Genomic DNA, 8,063 nt, shown 5'->3' with positions numbered 1-8,063 from the left:
TTTAAACAAATTCAAACAATGCCAAAAACTCCTCTGAATAATTTTATTTGGCTAGATGGACTTTTCCAAAAGCTCATAAAATATTTCAGGGGTATTTGAAATTATATTCTAATTATATGAATATAATTCAAATTCAAATAGCTAATGATTTAAATTCAAAGTCCCAAAAATAAATCCTTAAAAATGTTCAATATTTTGGTTGGGACCAGAACCCTTACCAAAAATTATCAAACATTTAAGAAGAGCCTTTTGGAGCAATGAATGAGATTTCTAGGGTTTTTGCCCCTCTTTTATTTAGGGTTTTGAGGCTTCCAATATTCCTCAATTCAAGTTTCAAAAATATAGACATGATGCACACATGAAGCTAACCTAGAGCAATGCCAGAAGCTAGGGATGTGACAACTCACCCCCACTAAACAAGAATCTCGACCCGAGATTCAAGGGTAGGGTAAGACGAAGGGAAAACGCAAACTAGTACAATCTTCACGATCCAGGTTGCACTTCAAATGAACGTTGATTTGAACACCATCTTTGTCTTGAAGTCTTGCTCTGAGAAATCCTGTCAACATGACACGGAGGGAAGGAGGAGACTCTAGAAGGGTCGATCTCCTCGAAGATCGAACAACTCAGGACTAACTCCCGGAATGAGACATAGGACCATCTCTCGGGTTGAGACACGAGATACACATCAAGAGGGGTGGAAAGAAACGGATGACGAAGGTTCACTAGGTGGACAACAATTCCACGCTTAAGAAGGTGGTAATCGATTGTCAACGTAGCGAGGAGTTGAGTTGCCATGATACCATAACGATACACCTTAGGGAAGGTGACTCGTAGAGATATCCCCTTAAGTGGCAAAAAGAATTACCTTTGATTTAAAGATCATTGAAACTCTTTATACCAGCTTAAGGCAATTCATAATCGATCATTTAGAGGGGTTCGGTAGAAAGGCATACCCGGACTTGGATGATGTGGATTACCTTGTTGAAGACAACGTAATGGATGAATTTGCTTACCACCGGAAATGGAAGAGACCCATGGTAGAACGGCACATTGGCGGTGCAAGCTGGAGACAAAATGCAAATGCTGGGAATGATTCTGGTAACTGGGGAAGAACCCAACAATAGAGAGTGAATTCACTGTTGAATAGATCATAGCATTGCCGAGGGAACTGGGAGCAAACCCAGTTAGTGCCGATGATAACACCTAGCGCTTGTGCGTGCTCTCAAGAACTTGAGCATTTCCATATTCATCAAGGTTTTACCAACATCCGTGTCAAGGATCCTGGCAACACAACATACCACCATGATGAACAACGATGGATGATGCAGATGCATAGGAAGATAACATCAACTCAGATTTCATCCTAGCGAGGCCAAGGAAACAAAATCTGGATGATCGACCGAGAGACATTTAGCACTCCGCTTCTAATGTTCTCCTTGATGTGCTAGTGTAATCCAATCATTGAAATGGTTTGGTAACTAGACATCAAGTAAAAGGTCGGACTTCGGGAGCAATAGAATCCATAAGGAACAGTTACGGAGGTAAATCCTACGAAATCCTTATGGGGAGGTGGCCAACTTCCTCAAACAAGATACTACAATAATAGGTCTTCCGGCTGGGTGTGTTGGCCACGACATCCACTTTACCGGTTATCGAGAGACAGATATTATAGTTCTTGGGAAATGTTCCAAACCATCATATCTACCTGAGATTCAGATCTGGTTGGTGTCAGGATATTCCAGACTCATCGAGTCTAGGAAGAAAAATGAAAGTTTGCAACACAAATCGACGAGATGACGTTGCGGGATTCTCGGGAGATGAACTACGATAGCAAGCTCCAAAACATGAGCTGGTTCTGCTACAAACATGTGAACACGCTGTCCTAGACAAGCATGACCACGTGGTAGTCTTATAATAAAACACTACCGAGTTCAGGTGGGGAACCATCAACGAGGATATCAAAGTCCTTGCATAAGGTATACTCTTAAGAAGGAACTTCTTCTCCTTGAACAAATCAATCAGTGGCTTGGTGTGCTAGGGATACATATAGATTGAAGGTTGCAAGTCTTCAAACCACAGAATTCTTCGCACATGTGCATGGCTGACTTGCGATGATTCCAGAGGAAGCAACATTGACTTTCTCGAGTCCACGGCGGCAACTTGCATCAAATGCACATGAACTAGAGGAAGTCACTTCTTTCATCAAACAAATACTTCATGAGCTAGCATGAAGAAAATGCTTTCAAAGTTTCCAACACTAGCTTAATGTCCAACAAAATCACGGAGGAGATAAGGATGTTGTCAATGGGCTCAACAACAATTCATCTGGGTTTCCTTTTAAAAGGAATTCCATAGTTAAGTGAACAAGTGATAGCATTGGTCAGACCCAAAAGTTATAATGGTGTAGGCTCGAGGGAACAACCACGAGTAAGACAACATTACGAATATCGTTGGTTCTGGTCTGATTAGATGATAGCCCATACTCCAATCAAAGGTTAGATGAAATGATAGGTCCAGCAACTGATCACAGGGACCAATCGATGAAGATATCATCTTTCTTCAACACACACTACACAAGAATATCCCTTTGGAACGAACTAAGTTAGGCAAGCTCTTATCTTCCAACTCTCCAAGTTGTTGTCTAGCTTAACCAACTAGCTCAGGGTATCCAACACGGATTCTTGGAGAAGGGGTGGTTTACAGGAATAAACCAACTTGATCACGAACTCAACATAGCGGTCAGGTGACAACCTGGTAATACTTCTGAGAAGATAATTGAAACATCACGAACCACCGATATGTTACTAAGATCGGGATCAATCTTGCTTTTCAGGGCAAGACGATATGATCAAATGGGTGAGGACTTGACAAAATCCTAACTCATCAATCGACGGGTGCACCAAAATAAGGACTAGGTAGCACGATCAGTCTTAGAAGGATGATTCAAAAACCAACACGCTAAGAATGAAATTATTGTCCTTTAACTACCAAGCAACGAGGTTGCTAGGAGTATTGATTTCACACACCACGATTCACTTGTCGGCATTCCAGTTACAATAACACAGAAACCGAGAAATTATCAATGATGATCAGAAGTATTACTGCGTCAAGAATTCATAAGATGGTGTGCAATTACCATGATATTCCTGATATAAAGATGGTAATACTTCAAGGTAGAACAGACCAGAAGCTGGATTAGCATTTTGATCTGCGGAATGCAATTGCTTTGACCCAATCCTAGATATGGATGAGGTACTGGAGTTTGTTTTTCCTAGTCATTCTGCGATAGAATGGCTTGACGGACCACAAGAGTAATAGGCATCAATAAACGAACGCACGCATACTCTTGACTATCAATTGATAGACGAAGGTCAGAATGCAACTAAAGAGAACAACTCAAAGGAACATATAATTTTCTGAGTTGTGGATGCATAGATTAGTATGTCGAACCAAGTTCAACATATTTCTTCCGGATAACCCATGCAGAAAGGTTGAGCTGGCAGAGTCACAATATAGCATGGAAAACTCATCAAGAGCACTCTGGTTGTGATCGTTCAGTTCAACGAGGAACTTCTGCCATAAGTAGTTCATGGTATTTGGAAGAAGAAGATACCACGGACTTCAAGGATTATCGCAAAGGTTACTAATATCCTAAAGGCACTAGCAATTACTATCAACATGAAGTAGGTAGAGTGAATCTCGGGTTCAAAACCCAGAAATAGAATACCTATTACTAAGTAGCATCACGGGATGCTTTCGAGAATGATGGCCAGAATCATCACACTGGGAACACAAATCATGGCTAAATTACTAGATGATCCCCTAAGACACCTAGGGTCATAATAATAGCTCCAACATATATGTCAAGGCAATAAATTACCTCAACTCAACAATTTGGGTGATTAACCTGGCCCAAAGGAACATTGAAACGGGAAGAAAGGATTTGCAAATGCATCAGACTACTTAGAAACCTGGGATGACTCGGACAGCATAACGGCTGTAAATGCTCAGAAAAGATTTGAGACATTCACAAAAATGGTGGCATAACCACTCAGAAGCACAATATCAAGGTTTCGAGATCAACAATTAACATACGGAAGTAGTAGGAACTGAACTGAGACTTAAATCCAACAATCTTATAAGTCTACGGACTAGTAATACGTGATCCTGATAGAAAGAAGAGAAAGCCTAGTTTCTTAACCCCGTAGGAAAGATAAGATGACTCAGATCAGAAGGGCATAAAGTATAAGGAGTAAAAAGAGCCTTACGTTCCATCCCACAATCAATTCCCTTATATAACTAAAGAATTTCTAGACTCAACTTCGACCAGTTTGGCTTGGTAATCCTACAGGCAGTCAAGCTCTGATACCAACGCTGTCAGGACCCCGACTCAATGCCACATCGATCTAGCATGTAACACCTCATATCACTTTGCGGCCTCACGCACGGTATTCCCACGGGTGTCGCCTTACCTTAGCCCGGAACCGTTTGCGCCTTTTGGCACACGTATATGACAGTGTCGCTAGCATCCATATGATAAGGAGCCCGGGCTGACATGGCTAGTCGTAAATCCAAAGTGGCACAGACTTACAGGGACAGGCATCCATGACCCAGCATCGAACGTGTCGGTCATCAACGAGTGAATCCAGGCTGTAGCACTGGGCTAGCAGGACTCCGGTGAACCGGGCTGTAGCAGGCTAACAGGACTCCGGTACTCAATGCGTGACATTTCCCCGAAGGGACAGACACAGGAACGAAGAAGGACACATGCCGGCCAGCCTAAGTGCTCCAGAGCAGTAGCAAGCTACCATGGCTCAGCGGTAACACTAGGAGACATTTCCCGGTAAGAGAGGCTACTAAAGATAAACAACTAGATAGTCAGATCCCACACATACCAAGCATTTCAATAACATACACACAATATGCTCGATATGTGCAAATACAACATGGCATCACAACATGACTCTACGACTCAAGTAATTTATTCAATAGGCTCCGAGGAGCGCGATATTACAAACATGGGTCTCATGACCCAACATTCAGAGCATACAAATCAAAGCACAAGCGGAAGCTATCATGTCTGGGTACAGACATCTATAAATGAAAATGGCTGAGAAGCCTGACTATCTATCAGATCCTGCCGAGGGCACAAGATCGTAGCTGAGGTAACAAGCTAAACGTCGAAGTCCACGTGGAACTACTAGTGAGACTGAAGTCTCTCTACAAAACATAAAATAGGCAAACATGAGTACAAATGTACCCAGCAAGACTTACATCAGAACTAACTACATATGCATCATTATCAACAAAGGGGATGGTGGGGTTTAACTGCAGCAAGCCAGCTTTGACTCGGTGGCTATCCTAAACTACGACTGCAAGCGACTCTTTTGAGGTGGCGCACACGAGTCCACATATTCACCATATCAATACACCACTATGGATCCGCTCCCGTCTCCCTACGAGAACGCCATCCATAGCACTCACGCTTATCTTGCGCATTTTAAAGTATCCACTTTCACTTGTCTATGAACTGATATAAGCAACCCAGAAGTCCTTTACCGCGGACACGGCTATTCGAATAGATGATGTTAACCCTGCAGGGGTGTACTTCTTCATACATGTTTCCACCACTTAGCGTCTGCACACGACATGTGCTCGGCAGACTTCAAGCGAAAGCCGACATGGGTGTAGACCACGACCTACCTAAACACTCAAGTCTCTAGTCCAGGTTTATCGCCTATTCGGGTTCCATCCATGAGGAGATCCGGCCGGAGTTTCGCTCACAGCCCCAAACGATGTGAACAGGGTTCCCGAGATACCAAACGGGCATCCGGTACACCGTGCCACGTACCTACCGCATCACAGCCCACCCCTACGGTCAGTGCTGTCCACGGCCTCCAGTAAGCTACAAACACCAGAAACTACTTGCAACTCCTGGACAGAGGACTAGGGTGAATAAGAAGTCGAGCGGGGTCATATTTCAGGGCCCAATGTATGGTAGTAGCTGAATCATGGATCACAAACACAGAACTCAGTTCCTGAGGACGGCTTCAATGAGACAACCCACCATGTACTCCTACATGGCCTCTCACCGACACCTTTTACCAAATCGTGTTCACACACTTAGCTCACACACACAGTAGGACATGTTCACACACCTCTGATTCATCCCCGATGAATCAGACCTGACTCAACTCTAAGCAGTAGCAGGCATGACAAACAAGCATGAATGAGTAGGCACAACAGGGCTCAAACAACTCCTACTCATGCTAGTGGGTTTCATCTATTTACTGTGGCAATGACAGGTCATGCAAAGGATAAAGGGGTTCAGCTACCGCAGCAAGTAACAGATGAATCGGTGTTGTCCTAATGCAGTAAAAGAGAGCAGGAGCGAGAGAGTAGGATTGTATCGGAATGAACAAGGGGTTTTTGCTTGCCTGGCACTTCTGAAGATAACATTGAGTCTTCATCAGTGTCAACGATCACATCATCGGTATCACGTCTATCGAGAGGGGACAAATACCGGCAACACAGAAGGGAACACAATCAATGCAATGCACAATATGATGCATGATCATGACATGGCAAAATGAATGTGTTTTGAGCTAATGCAACTAGCAACAGATTAAATGAAGTTGGTTTGAATACAAGATTCAAATTTAAACTCCATATGTGATTATTCAAATGCCATTTAATTGATTTGTGCTAAACAGCAGCTATAAGTTGTTCTAACATGCATGAAAATGGTACAGATGGATTCCTTGAATTTTTCTGATAATTTTTCATATATAATTTATTTAATTTGGAGTTACGGTTGAATTTCTATGATTTTTAGAAGTTTAGAAAATATTCTGGAATTATTAAATCATTTAAGATTTATTTAAATTCCAGAAAGGAATTATTGCGTCAGCATGACGTTGGCATGACGTCAGCAAGTCAACAGGGCCGGTCAGGGTCAAACCTGACCAGTGGGGCCCATATGTCAGCGTCACAGGTTAAACAGGGGGGGTTTAGTTTAGTTTAATTAAAGATTAGGGCACTAGGGCCCACATGTCAGTGTCAGCAGGGGGGTAATTAAATTAAAATAAACTAACCTAATTAACAGGGGGGCTGGCCCCACCTGTCATCGACCCAGGGGGGGTCAAACCCGGGTCAACTCGCCGGAGTTGACCCGAGGCTCGTCGCCGGCGAGGCCAGGGACGGCGGAGAGCATCGGGATTCGCCCTCCGATGACCAAAAGAGCGGCGGAGGGGCTCTACGGGATGCCCAGGCCCGCGCGCATCTAACAGGGCCAACGGGAGAAGCTAGGGTGGCCGGAGGCGACGGCAATCATGACGACGGCGGCGGCCGGAGTTCGGGTGGTGGCGGGTTTGGCGCTACGAGCGGTGGTTTGGCGCGCTGAGGGCACTAGGGAGAAGCTCTTGCTCCTACGCATCCAAAGGAACGGACGGGAGGCCGCGAGGTGGCCGGAGTTGAGCACGGCGTCGACCTCGGCGGCGGCCGGAGCTCGGGCGAGCTCGGGGTCGGGGTTAGGGAGCACGGTAGGAGGAGCTGGGGCGTGCTACGGACTCCTGAGATCGCGGTGAGCACGTCAGTGGGCTCGGATACGAGCTGGGGTGGCTGTGGCCACGGCCACGCCATGGCCGGTGGCGAGAAACTCTCGGCCGCGGTGGGAGATGGGGCTAGGGGGCGAGAACGGAGGGGGCGAGCACAGGAGAGGCAGCGGAGGCTCACAGCGGATCCATTCGAGGCGGAGACGAGGCCGGGGATGGTCCGGAGCCGGCGAATTTGACGAAGATGGCCGGCGGTCCCGAGGTTGAAGAAGGCATCGAGGGCGGTGTTGTGGCACGTCCGGGGCCTCGTGGCTCGTTGAGGAGGTAGAGGGAGGACCGGCGGAGCTTCCTGGGGCGTCGGTGAGCCGTGGGGTGGCCGGTAGCCACGGTGGCTCTCATCGGTGGCGGCGGCTCCGTTCGGTCGCGGGAGGGGAAACAGAGGAGCGAGGGGGAGGGAGGTCCAGAGGGCGAGGGAGAAGTGAGAGGGGGTCGGGGCTGCGTGGCGTC

The sequence above is a fragment of the Triticum dicoccoides genome, chromosome 3A (assembly GCF_002162155.2).
Source record: "Triticum dicoccoides isolate Atlit2015 ecotype Zavitan chromosome 3A, WEW_v2.0, whole genome shotgun sequence".
NCBI classification, from domain to species: domain Eukaryota; kingdom Viridiplantae; phylum Streptophyta; class Magnoliopsida; order Poales; family Poaceae; genus Triticum; species Triticum dicoccoides.
The sequence above is the reverse complement of the archived record's forward strand: the minus strand, read 5'-3'. Positions refer to the sequence as shown.